The sequence below is a fragment of the Taudactylus pleione genome, unplaced genomic scaffold (assembly GCF_031769625.1).
Source record: "Taudactylus pleione unplaced genomic scaffold, aTauple2 ptg000055l, whole genome shotgun sequence".
In the NCBI taxonomy this organism is placed as follows: Eukaryota; Metazoa; Chordata; class Amphibia; order Anura; family Myobatrachidae; genus Taudactylus; species Taudactylus pleione.
This window is the reverse complement of record NW_028284457.1, coordinates 10,136,491-10,151,173: the sequence shown is the minus strand read 5'-3', so window position 1 is coordinate 10,151,173 and position 14,683 is coordinate 10,136,491.

The window sequence follows — 14,683 nt, the reverse complement described above, 5'->3', positions numbered from 1 at the left end:
ATTTGGGATTCAGTTTATATATCTTCTCCTTGGGGATGTGTTTATATGCAATACATCCAAAGACTCTGAGTTGTTGGTCACTTTGTTCTCCACCAGACAATGTCTCCTTGGTGTTTTTTCTTTTAGTGAAACTATGAGAACATGTGTCTTTAGATACACTGCTTCTGTACAAAAGCATTTGTTCAAGTCTGCATTCTTCAGCATAAATTGAGCCTTCTCCACTATGGTACAATTTGCATGCTCACTTATACCTTTCTGCTCTGGCATGTATGCAGTGGTCAGTTAATGTTTAATGCCATGCTTTTTCAGGATGGTGTCAACATCTTTGTTTAGATATTCTCCTCCATTGTCAGACCTTGAAACCTTCAATTTGTGACCAGTTTGATTACTTCATTATTTTATTTGATTAAATAAATGTGTCATTTGACTGAAGTCACCAATGAATGTTGTGAAGTATCTGAATCCACTTATTGATTTAGCTTCCATCAAACCACAGATATCTGTATGCACCAGTTCCAGGGGTGCCTCAGCTCTGGTAACTGATTTTGGAAAGGGCTTTGCTTGCCTATTATACATCTTTTAGATATTGGTCTTTCTGTGTCCATCATATATATTTAATTCACATTGCTGTCTATAAGTTTCTGGATGGTGTCATATCCAAGATGACCTAGCCTTCTATGCTATAGTTCCATTATCTGTGAGTCAGAAGTTATTGAAAAACACTCCTCTGTGTCAAGGTTATATAGTTGTTGTTTCAGGGTACCCACTTGCTATTACAGGTCTTATTTTGTTCTACACAACACACTTTTCTTCTGTGAATTGGACTTTAAAACCTCTCTAGGACACTTATGTATATGAGGTTTGACCCCATATCTGATACATATAGTACATCTTGGAATTCTATAACTTTGGTTTCACTTCCTAATCTTAGGTGGGTTATGACAGTTCTAACTTTTGCAGCTGTAAGAATTTTATGTTTTATTCCTTTGACTGTGATAAGATCACACATATTCAATGTAATGAACCACTCCTGATTGCAGGTGAAGTGTCTAGTAGCACCTGAGTCAATATACCATCAATCTCATATACAGCTGTCTGTGATACTTAAAGCTGACTCATTATCATGGTTTCACTTTTTTTCTGTGTAGCCTTTACATTTATTAGCTTGCATTGAAATACTTTGTTCTGTCTAATGACATACATAAACACTTGTACCTGAATTGTCTAAGCTTTGCATCTTTATTGTGTAATGAAGTATTCTCAGAACTTCAGCAATTCAACTGGCACACATTCTTGGAACTGTAGCAGTTTTATCTTTACAGTCTCTGTACATAGTTTGGCTGTGTTAGCTTCTACCAATAGGAAATTGAAATCAGAGTTTGAGTTCTGCAGCATCTCCATGGTGATCTCCTCATCATTGACTTGGACTCCTACCAACATTAACTGTGGAGATATGGACATCATCCTATCAATGCATACTTGTGCATTCAATCAATTTAGTATTATATAATAGACTTAGATTAATTCATCTCATGGGACCCTTGTCCTCATATGCTGCCTGCAGTGCCATCCACATGTCATGTGCTGACACTTGCCCATATATGATAAAATAAATCATCACCCGAAGTAACTAACTTTCAAATAAAGTGGTAGGCTGTACCCAAGAGGTAGCATTTAAATACAAGTTCTTGGTGAGAGCTTTGTAGTTCAAACTACATTTCACATTGGATTGTGTGATAAACAACATTTGAATTATTTGCATATAAACATATTGCTATCTTTTAATTATGTGCAAACTGTAATAGAGAGGAATCCAGAAACTGAAAAAAGTGCAATGGTCATGATTCCATCCTTTGTAATGCAGTTAGTGCAACCTCACAAATATTCCCCTCAAGGCAATTGTTTATGAGATTAAATTTACCACTAATTTATTGCCAAGTTGTCTATAAATGTATATGTAACTGTGTATTTATGTTCTCATCTTCCCAGTCCTTTCTGTGAAGACCCCTTTGACGATATTGGGCTTGGGGCAAGATTCAGCAAGTAACGCAGTTGCTAATATGCATGCAATTGGATGATTGTTGCATACTGCACATGTGTAGGCATCGCAGTGCACATATACAAACTAGCCATTGCGATCAGGACTGGGATCACAGTGACTATGCAGACTGTCGAAGCAGGATAATTGGCTGAGACAAGATCAGTTTAAAATTGGATCGCAGCGATGCCATCTTGCGACTGGCCGCAAGATGCCATCTTGGAAATGAGATCGCAAGATGCCATTTTGTGAATGGCCACCTAAGCGCCATTTTAGATAAACTCACATTTTAGTACATGTGGCGATATTACTATTAGCATCATGCGATTGCATCTGTGACCATTGCCATAACTTATGGCGATTCATCAAAAGCCCATTTCATGACTTTACGTAGTTTGGGTGCTCTAGAAAAAGTGTGTGTATTATTATAATTCCCCTAAAGGATATATTTCAGAAATGGCTGTACAGTATGTCAAAATTGGTTTGCAATAGCTAAACAGAGCAAATGGCCACGTGACAACTAGCCTGTGAAGACAAGCTTCATGGACATAACGTCTGCTCTCACTCCAGGTGGCCCTGCTCGAATACAGCGGGAGGGTTGTTTGTAGCACCTTACATTAGCAGGCTTCCTACAATAAAATACCTTCAAAGCCAAGAGTGTTATCTGAGGTTTGGGTCTTGTAGCTGTGCTAATTTGCATCTACACAGGCCCTGGGAGAACAAAGACCAGTATTTTGGAGCCTTAAAAGGGTGGGGGCTGCTGGGGCATGAGCAAGTCATGGAACTAGAATGCTCAGTATTCCACACTGCTAGGTGTTCACTTCTAGGGATAGCTGAGAGTAAAGAAGTGCTCCCCATGTCGGTCTATGGTGGTCTCCCTCCACCCAGATTCTCTAAGATTTCAGATCAGCGTTATCTCTGTGCTCTAATGAATTCACGTGCCTGTAGAGGCTCATGCTATAATTGCGTAATCTCTGTGAGTTTAAGTGAGATTTAAGTGCACCATTTCTCATACACACATTAATACGCACAATTGCGCTGTTAACTAGTTGCATATTAGCGAATGCATAAGACCCTGTATGAAAATGCTGAATAGTAGCTCCATGCACACGCATCTGCCCCAAGTTAACTAGTGTCTTTATATCAAACCCCACATACTCACACATTACATATTCACATACAAGGTTCCATAAGCTTTAAGGTATAAGATTCGAGTATGCACATTTATTATCATTGCTAGGAAATAAAGGTTATTTCGTAACTAAGGTTTTATATGTGATAAGTAAGCCAAGTTTGGTATTGTACTGATGCGTACTCTCTCAACAGTATTCCGGTAATATCGATGGAGAGATCGTAACATGCATTCTCAACTTATGGACCGCAGAGACTTCAAGCAACAAAATGTACATTATATGAACAACTGTTAGGATTTACATGAGGCGGGAAACCAGAGACCACCAGTTGTTAGAGGCTGGATTGTGTCTATTTGAACCAACCTGTTAAATGCCTTGTAACATATCCCCTCTCTTTTAGGACCAATGGTATTAGCAACAAACCTCTATTGTGTTGTTTATTCCTCGGGGTTATAAATATGTGTGCTCTGACCCTGGGTTCCTAGTCTTCATGCTGAATGCTGACTGACGAGGAGTTTCTTGCTGATGCCTACATCTGGACCAGAGAGCGCTGTGTATGTATAATTGTACTTGGGTCTGTATAATCTCTTTGTGCTAAGATTATATGAGGATCATAGCGTGTAACTGCTGTACTTTTACTTGAATAATACTTTGTGCTTTGGAACCACAGGTTTTAGGTCTGGAGTCTTTATTTACTGTATGACTGCATACGCAAATTAGCGTCATCCTTAGAGGTTTATAGGAAGGATATTAGAAGGTATAGGCAGGGGTATTTATAAGGTTCAAAGGCAGTATTGTTAAGATATATCACAGAGTGATTGACAGGAAGTACCATTTGGGGGTGGTGATGGGGGGGGAGTTGGAGAAATGCAGGCATGCCAGTGCATTTGAAGGCCATTGCAGGGGCATTCAGAAATTAGCCACTGCAATGTAATATGCAGCTTAATCTCTCACTGCATGCAGTAAAGTTAACAATGTAGTTGTAGGGTCAGACCTGCTTTAAATTTGTGAGTGGCTCCAATGTACTTCAATGTTACCAATGTTTTGGCTGGATTGCAAGGTATTATGGATGTGTGAGAGGGGAATTTGGCATATGCATGTTGTCTGTGTGAGTGCTTTGCGATTGCAAATATTAGCATACTTTCCCAGCAGAACTGTGTGTGCGATTGCAGCCGCAATCGTATCAGTGATCTTTGCTAAAAGATGTCCTTAGTGTATCACTCTGTGCTGCATAGCTGGCCTACCCAGTACCTATCCAAGGCTCAACTATCACCCAGGCAAATATCTTAATTAACCTAAATAATAATAAACAAAATGGTAATGCACCAAACAGCAATTATAAAATTTAAATAATAACCCATGACAAATATCACAACAGTTTCGCACAGACAACATGCAGAGTATAATGAAAAATACATCACCACTATCCCAGTCACTCTTAGGTGCTGCTGTCTATCCAAGCTTCTTCTGGGATACAGCCCCTTTCTCCTTTGAGGCTAAAAGCAAGGCAACAGTCCTGGGTCACTGTTTTTCCTGCTTTTGGCAGACACACAACTTCCTGATACAGTGCACTGGACACAGGACGTTACTTACTGGGTCTGTCAGCACTGGGGTCCCGGGCGGAGGTGAGCAGTGGGCAGGGAGTCCCCAGCACCCGCTGCTGATGCCACTGCAAGTGCAGGCAGCGGCAGCTCCCCCTAGGGGTGTCTATAGGGCATATATACAAAATCTTTAGCACCGGTTGCCATACTAAGATATTATCTGATTTTGAAAAACTAAATGACAATCAATTTTTTTTGACATTCATAATTAATGCCGATACATTTTCCAGTTTGACCCACTTTACAACCCACCCTAGTGCGCACACCCACCTGCATGGAAATTTAAAGTGACAGGTGCAAGAAGTGTGAAGTCACTTTTGGCGTAAGATTTGTATACCTCCCTGTAAGAGAGAGTCTCTGGCACTAAACAAGTGACAGAGTAAAGGCTCCTAAACCTTACTCCATTGTTCCTTAAGAGTTCTGCTTGTTGAGACCTGATTCTGTATTCTCCCTGGTATGAAGGTATTCCCATCTGATTTTGTGTGATTAAAAGGATTTCTATATGGTTTGTTAATACATCTGTTTCTTCTGCTTTAAGTAAACAATTCTTATTTGTGGTTCTATTCCTTAAGAAAGATTCTTGCAGAAGATCACAAAAACCTCTAAACATTTTATCAGGAGAAATGCCTATACTCAAGGCCTCTACTTCAATGTTCCCAAAACAATCAGTGTTCATGATGTGAAGCCACAGCAGAATTTGTCAACACACCACCTGGGACATTATTTTTTTATTGTTCTTAATTTACCAAGTATTGTTATGTTCCTAAATCACAAACCTTGAAGAAAGTAATATTAAACAATTCTAGGAGAATGTACTTATGAAATTTGTTTATCTGAAAATAATGTGATTGGTTAAAATGTGTACCATACCCCTTTTATGTTTTCAAGAAATATAATTGATTTCTTAATGAGCCCTTAGAAGCAGTTCAGTGCAACTTAAAAACTCACACTCATGTAAGTGCTTTATCTGCTCTCCAGTCGACTGCCTTACTGTTGTCTTTGTTTTTATGTCCTCACAGAACATTGAAGGTGGTTGATAAAAGTGCTGGGACACCCCAGTACCCCAACATTTTCTGGGGGCTCATCTGGGATACCCCAACAATTTCTACAACTGGCAGAACAGACCGCAAAGTGCCTAGGAATAAGCTAAATAACTCTGTACGGTGGGTAAGTTACAGTGTGTATTTGCACAGCCTTTTCAGCTCTTCCTAGAGGTATTTAAGGTGTCCAGTTGTTGAGATTAAGCGGGTATCCTAAGAATCCAATGTTTTTAATGACATAAAAGTGTTATTTTGTTATAAACTGGCAGAGGGAAATTCTATTGGGATAAATTGTAAAGCAGGATTTAGATTGCAGGGAAACTGTCCTAAATGTACATGTAGTATTGTGTTGCAACAACCTGGTGGTATAAAGGCAGGCCACATAAATGCAGTGACTGATGTCTGTAGGACTACTCACATACAGTATTTGATCCAGTGCATAGACAATCTATAACTATTTTAAATAGTCATTTGAATAAGGATATTTTACTGCAAAGGGTGGGGCAAGAGTGGTCTAATTGTTTGGCTACCTGGCCAGCTAATCATTACAAACCATTTTATGATTTAATATGTCCATATATTAAATTCTGTTTGCCTAAACCAAAAAAGTTTGATTGCATACTTGTATTATAGTTTTCAAGATAGCAAACAAGAAAGCTGTGTTCTGATGAATTTATAACTATGTGCATAGGCATTGTTATTGTTATCATCTTTGTGCTGGTGTTTTATTTTTTAAGAACAGGCATACAAGGTGTAACACACATTGTGTAAAAGAAGCCATCAGGAATAACTACGTGTATTATAATTGCAGTTACAGATTATTGTAAATCACATTATTATAAGGGCACAGACATGCCCTTATATTATGGCTGCATCTAAAAAAATGGATTTCTCCATAGAGAATTCTGAAGGGGCTACACCTCAAAAGCTGTAGGAGGTACAGATCTGAAAATTGTCATGGCCAGGTAGAACTGTTAGTGGGTGCTGCATGCCAAATTTCAGGGCAAAAACATTAAAACAAAATGAGGAGTTGGGGGTAATCTAAATCTCCAACTGTCACATTTTTCTGACATTCTCAATTAGGACAACTTTTCTGCTATAGTCTATGGGTGTTTTTTGGGAAGGCAAAACTCAGGGTAGGGGGCAAATTTAGACTTGGGGTTTGTTTTATTAGGTAACTATTGTGCCAGGTTATGTGCTTGTAGGGTTCAGGTAAATTAGTATTTAAACTATTACCTCAAGAATGCGCCATTATAAATATAGGACTTTTTAACTTGTTGCACAGCCGCAGTAGGAGCTTCTAGCCAGTGTAGTCATAGTAGAAAAAAATGACACATTAGGTGTCCAAATTAAGGCGCTATACCTTCAGAATAAGCAGCGGTATAAATGAAGGATGTGAGCCTTCAAAGTAAAAAGGATAATATATAATATATAATTACAGCGCTCCAATTAAAAATTGTGACTGGTGACTAGGTTCATCAAAAAAACATATACAATTTATTATCACATAATAGTAAAACATTCAATAATGATAAAACATAACAAAAAAAATAAATGGAAAACTAGCAGCATAAAGCAAATAAAACAAATAATCCCAGGATGGAGTCCCGAATATAAATCTGCATAAAGGATCCGTATATCAAATACAGTTATATGTAAAGTTAAGCCATTAGAAATTCCATAGGTATTAATGGTAAACTGATGTGGATGAGAATTGTTTTACCAGTCCATAATAGGTCTTCTCAGGTAATGTGCAAGATGACTCGCAGTAGCTGTATTGTTTCCTGGAGTCCTGGACTGGATAATTTTGTTTTCCAACACAAAGGTTATGGCTGAAATAAAGTGCAGTGCAGGGTCCAATAGATAATCCTGGGAGAATGCTGGGAATAGTAGTCCTTGCTTAACGTGTTTCGCTGAGTAATCTCAGCTTCTTCAGAAGCAAATATAACCTGTGCTGTTCTGTTTGGGTTTATATACCCTCAGATAATAAATTAATACATAACACCTGTGTGTGTTGTTATATGAAAGAACCTAGTCACATTAAAAAAGGTATGAATACCACATATTGTTGGAAGGCAATCCCATTATACATTAATAAATGTACTTTTCAATGTGAAATTCTAAAAGAAAAAACAATTAAAAACCTGTTACACGGGGTCCGTTTGCTTAGTTCCTATGATGCGACTGATCTTCCAGTCACCTGTTCCGGAACTAGACCTCTCATAACAAACCCACATGCTCCGATCACATGACTATACTCTAATCACATGTCATGGAAATTGAACCTCTGAAGTATAATGATTAACCTTACATGATCCTCCAGTATGCTCCGGTCATGTGATCTCTAGATCATGTGTCTCGGAGTTGGACACACATAATCAATACCACATGTTATCGGATAGAATGGGTGGCAATTAAGTATCTAAATTATACAAATAATTATTGAATATTCAATTATAATAGACTAAAAATAAATATAAACTAAACAAATAGCTTTGTTGTATTAAAGAACAATAAAAATAAATACCATTATTAAAGGGAAGGGGTAAATAGTTAAACACCTAAAATATGCTATTTTGAGTATTCTATTTCATATATGACATAAAATTGAAACATAGTTCAAATACCAAATTAATTAATACTCAAATAAAAACAGTATTAAACAATAATAATATATAGTTCACTATATTGATAAAATAATAATATTATTAAACGAAACTAATATATACCATTTGTAAATATACTGTTTATCTATGATCAATTTCATTAAATAACTATTTTTGGAAAAGATCAATAATTCCTTAGAAAAAACAATCTCAAGGACTGGAGAGAAATCAGTTAAACTTTTAGTGTATTCCATGAGAAACAAAATATCATTTGAATTGGACTAGGGAAAAGGGCTGGAGAAAAAATATAGAAAATAATAAGATAATGGAATATTGAAAAGATGTTATACTGGGAGTATGTCAGGATAAGTGTGATCTATATAATTAATAGTTTGTATTCTATGGGGCTAGTGAGATGGCAAATCATATACTTGCAAACTAGAGGTGAAGGGGACCCTTTCTCCCCCTATATTGAAAGCACAGTTAAATAAACTACAAGCAGATGTTCAGTTCCATAGTTTCATTAAGGCCTACAGGATGCATGGAGTTCATTTTAAAAATCCAAATAATCTCTTGTCAGCAAAGATGATTATATTGGTCTCCCCCCCTAGGTGAAATGGGGATCTGTTGGATACCGACAATCTCCAATGTTTTAGGATCACTCTCATGAAAATTATGAAAATGACTCAAGACACTATGGGTTAGCACCTGATTAACAAAATTTCTCTGATGTTCTAGAAAATGTATTTTAAGATTTCTAGTAGTGCATCCCACGTATCTCAAACCACAACCACAAAGAAGCATATAGATTACATAATTGGAGTCACAATTGATAAAACTCTCAATCCAAAAAGGATCTTGTTCTCCAATCATATCTAAAGTTAATGTTCTTCTCTTGGTGTGTTTGCACATAATATATCTGCATTTTCCACACTGGTAAAAACCAGCTGGTCTACATGGTATCCAAGTTTTGGTTAAGTTGGATCTATTAGGATCCCAAATTTTCAGATAACTAGGAGCTAACATATTTTTAAGAGATTTATTTTTCTTAAAGATAATTCTAGGTCTAGGAGGTATAATCTCCCGAAGGATACTGTCGCATCTCAAGATATTATAATTCTTATTCATAATTTCAATGATCTTTTCAGAGTGATTATTGAATTTACATATAAATGCCATCTCTCCACTATCTTCCTTCTTTTCCGTTTCTTTATTCTTTCTATCAAGAAATAAAGTAGACCTATCCATCTTGGTTACCTCATCTAAAGCTTGAAATAGAAGAGATTCATAGTGGCTTCACTTGGGTGCAGCAAGATGGCCGTAGTTTGCGGGCAGTAGCGGGCAAAGCAGCAGTGGGGACCTCAGCGGCAAAGGCAGGTGGCGGGTCGCGGTTGTCGGCGGTCGATGCAGGTGTCGCAGGGGCACGGTGTTGGTGGTGGAGGGTTTGGCGGTGGAGGGTTTGGTGGTGGTGGCAGCAGTGGCAGCAATGGCGGAGGGTCTGGTGGTGCCAGAAGGTCCAGCAGCGGTGAGGGTGTTGGCGGCGGGCCAGGACCCAAGAGGATTCAGACCCCGCCAGCAATTATGCCGAATACGGCAGCTGCACCCATTTCAAAAATGGCGCCTCAGCGCTATTTTTGAAATTCAAAGATGGCCGCAGCTAGCCAATCATGGCTCATGGCGGCCATCTTTGAATTTTATAATGTACACCGCTGCCATACTCTGCAGAATGGCTGGTGGGGACTAGATCCTCTCGGATCCAGGCCTGCCGCCGACACCCGAACAGGCGCTGGTCCCACAACTGCCACCGATAATGACGTCTCCAGCAGTGATTGGCTTGTGGCACCCATCTTTGATTTTAAAAGATGGTTGCCACGAGCCAATCATAACTCGTGATGTCATTGGAGGCAGCGGCACCTGCAGAGGACCATAGGAGGTGGCAGCCACCCCCCAGGTGAAGAAGCCAGAAGCCCTGGTGGGTGGTACCCACCAGGTGAAGACGCTGAAGCCCTGGTGGGTTGGCACCCACCAGACGAAGACGCTGAAGCCTTGGCGGGTTGGCGCCCACCATGCGAAGACACGGAAGTCCTAGTGGGTGGCGGCCATGCAAAAGAGCTGGCACAGGCTGCCACCCACTAGGTGAAGATTCCAGAATCCCTGGAGGGTGGGCGCCCACCAGGCAAACATGCCAAAGCCATGGCAGGAAAACACCAGGTGAAGACACTGAAGCCCTGGTGGATTGGCGCCCACCGGGCGAAGACACCGGAAATCCTAGTGGGTGGCAGCCATGCAAAAGAGCTGACACAGGCTGCCGCCCACTAGGTGAAGAGGCCAAAGCCCTGGTGGGTTGGCAACCAAGGCGAAAATGCCAAAGCCCTGGTGGGTTGGCACCCGCCGGGCGATGACACCGGAAGTCCTAGTGGGCGGCGGCCATGAAAAAGAGCTGTCACAGGCTGCCACCCACTAGGCGAAGACACTGAAGCCCTGGCGGGTTGGTGCCCACCAGGCAAAGATGCCAGAAGTCTTAGTGGGTTGCAGCCATGAAAAAGAGCTATCACAGGCTGCTGCCCACTAGGTCAAGACGTCAAAGCCCTGGGGGTTGGTGCCTGCCAGGCGAAGATGGAGACGCCGAAGCCCTAGCAGGTTGGTGCCCACCAGGCAAAGATACATTAAGTCATAGTGGGTGGCAGCCATGAAAAAGAGCTGACACAGGCTGTCACCCAGTAGGTGAAGACGTGGAAGCCCTAGTGGGTTGGTGACTGCCAGGTGAAGATGTCGAAGCCCTGGCGGGTTGGCACCCACCAGGCGAATACACCAGAAGTCCTAGTGGGAGGCAGCCATAAAAAATAGCTATCACAGGCTGCTGCCCACTAGGTGAAGTCGTCAAAGACCTGGCAGGTTGGTGCCCACCAGGCAAAAACGCAGGAGCCCTGGCAAAGATGCCTAAGTCCTGGGGTGGTAGCAGCCATGCAAAAGAGCTTAAAGGCTGCCGTCCCCCAGGTGAAAACCTGTAAAATAAAATATTACAATATTAAAGTGTGTTGTGTTATTTGAATATTTTTTTTTACAGGTGGACTACAGGTGGCAGTGGGCCCTAATGCCCAGCATGCTGGTACTTGTGGTTCTCAAAGTACCAGCATGCAGGGAGGTGTGCTGAGACCTATAGTTCACCTGCAAAAGAAAATATTCTTTAAAATGCACAACACAATCAACCCAGCACCCACTGCCAAGGGGTACTGGGGATAGCCCTGGGCTATCAGCCTGGGCCTGGGGTGCCCTGAGGAGGGGGACCCCTTTATTGGGGGGTCCCCAGCTCCTCAGGGATCCCTGGCCTGGACTGACTAGTGGTCAGGGTTGATGCTGTGGCTGGGGGGCCCGGTGAAAGGGCTCCTCTGGCTGTGGCATCAGACCCCATTAGAAATAGTCTGGTGCTGGTCCTGGAGAATACAGGGGGACCCTACTTATTTTTTCCCCCTGTATTTCCAGAACCAGGACCGGATCAGAGCCCAGTGCTGGTTGCATAACTTACGGGGGACCCCTATGTCATTTCTCCCCCGTATTTTGGCAATTAGGGCTGGTTCTGACTAGCCTGGTGCTGGTTGTGCTTAATTATGGGGGAACCCTATGTCATTTGTTACCTGCATTTAAGCACAACCATGACTGGCTGTCTGTGTTTTACAAAAAAATGGCGTGGCCCCACCCCCCAGAAAACAACCCACCCCAGGCTTTGGAGCCCCAGTATTGGTTGTGCTAAATACAGGGGACAAATTATGTAGGGGTCCCCTATATTAAGCACAACCAGCACCAAGCTTTTGAGAACCTGTCCTAGTTGCCAAAATATGGGGGACAAATGACGTAGGCGTTCCCCATATTTAGCGCAACCAGCAGTGGGCTCTGAGCCAGTCCTGGTTCTGGAAATACAGGGGGATAAAATGCAAAAGAGCTTACTGGCCGCCACGCTCCAGGTGAAGGTCCCAGTAAATAAAAGATTTAGAAGACTGTGTCTGTGTCTTTTATTTGAATATTTCTTTTGCAGGGTTACTATAGGTGCCAGCAGGCCCTTAATACCCGCCTGCTGGTATGCATGATGGGACCTGTAGTACTATTGCAAAAGACAATATTTATATTTTTTTATACTATACATAATCAACCTGGCACCCACTGCCCAGGGGTGCTGGGTATAGCCCCGGGCTATCAGCCTGGGCCTGGGTCCCCAACTCCTCAGGGATTTTTGGCCTGGGCTGACTAGTGGTCAGGGGTGATGCTGTGGCTGGGTGGCCTGGTAAGAGGGCTCCCCTGGCTGTGGCATCACCCCCCTGCTAGACAGAGTCCGGTGCTGGGAAATACAGGGGTAGCTCTATGCATTTTTTCCCCCTGAATTTCCAGAACCAGGACCGGCTCAGAGCCCTGTGCTGGTTGCGCTAAATATGGCAACCAGGACAGGTTCTCAAAAGTCTGGTGCTGGTTGTGCTTAATACAGTGGACCCCCTATGTCATTTCTCCCCTGTATTTAGCACAACCAGTACTGGGGCTCCAAAGCCCGAATGAGTAGATCTCACTGCTGCATTCGTCCGTCTGTGACTTATTGATTTGATTTTCTCAGGTGTATATGCACTACCAGTGAGCCCTCTGTCACCCACTGATGCCCCCTTTCCACTGCACCACTGCCACTGCTCTCCACCACTGCTGCTGCCGAAACCCCCCATGCCTACAGCCATCTCGCACTCTGCACCTCCCAAACCCATACCTCCTAACATTTAAAGAACTTGAGGAGGGACAGGTCGCGCGCCTTTGGCGTGCGTGCCTGAAAAGTGGGCGTGGCTTGTTGTGAAAGGGGCAGAGCCTTGAGGCTTCCCCCTTTTTTGTCACTTTGGGGGTGTGCCCAGCACTCTCCGAGACACTGGCCAACCCCCAGGCTCTTCCTACACAAGAGAACAGATGCCATGCACATGCACATGGCATCTGTTCTCCTCCTGCACACTTGCTTGCTGTAAAAGGGGCTGAGCCTCAAGGCTTCCACCGTTTTTGTCACTTTGGGGCATCTCTTCAAGATGCTGGGCAGCCCCCAGGCCTCTGTTCTCCTCCTGCAGAGCAGCAGTTTGTGCTCCCCCCAACTTCCCCCCCACCGTGGGACACTGCAGCCTGCTGGCGGGACAGTCCCAGAAAAATGTGACTGTCCCGCTGGAAGCGGGACAGTTGGCAGGTATGCAAATCAACCTCCTGTGTGCTGTCCCCTCTTCCACTGTCTGTCGCCCACTGATGCCCCCTTTGCACTGCACCGCTGCCACTGCTCTGCACCACCGCTGCTGCCGCTACCCACATGCCTACAGCCATCTCGCACTCTGCACCTCCCAAACCAACCTCCTGTGTGCTGTCCCCTCTGCCACCTGTGTTAGAGTACCATTTTGTTGCCCTTTTCCCCTGCAGGTGGTCCAGTTTGCTCATCCAAACACTGATAGTTAATAAGGAATAAAGGAATCCTGGCGCCTAGCCAACCTAGCACTTATGGATACAACCAATATGTTTGCTGCAGCTATCTGTTGTATATAAGGGGATCGCCAACCCTTATTGAAAGATACAATTGTAAAATAGCAAAAATAACAGATAGCGCTGCAATCAATAGGATAATCCACACAATAATTTTAATATGTAATATACATGTTTATTAATACAATATTTAAAATAAAAATTGGCCAATATTGAAGAGAAAAAAAAAAAAAACAATTATAAAAAATGGACAAACATTGTATGCAATATTCCACTTGTTCTAATTGACAATGAATATAAACTAATCTCTTATAAAAACACCATTAACATGGTACCATCAATTAGTAGCTATATACTCCACACATGCAGAGACTGCACATTGAAAATGAGCATATATGGTTTAGATAATCAATAATTACTGGTCATGCTTTTTTATGCAGGGCTGTATAAAATTCCAAGGATAATGCTGCTTTTTTGTGATTATAGAGAGAAAAAAAACAAACATACAGTCCAGCACTTGGATTGTTAGCACACTAAGGTGCAAGTCTCATTAATTCAGTTGTTCGAATGATTGACACATTAATAAAAACATACGTTCCAGTACTTATATGGTTAACACGCTGTAGTGTAAATCTCAGAATTCCATCCTCTTTGTTTTTTTTTAAAAGCCCATATCAAGCATTTGAGATAATTATCACACTGAGGTACAGATCACCGTATTAAATGAAGGTATGCAGTCCAGCGCTTTGGTGGTTAACACACTGTGGTGCAGATATCAAAG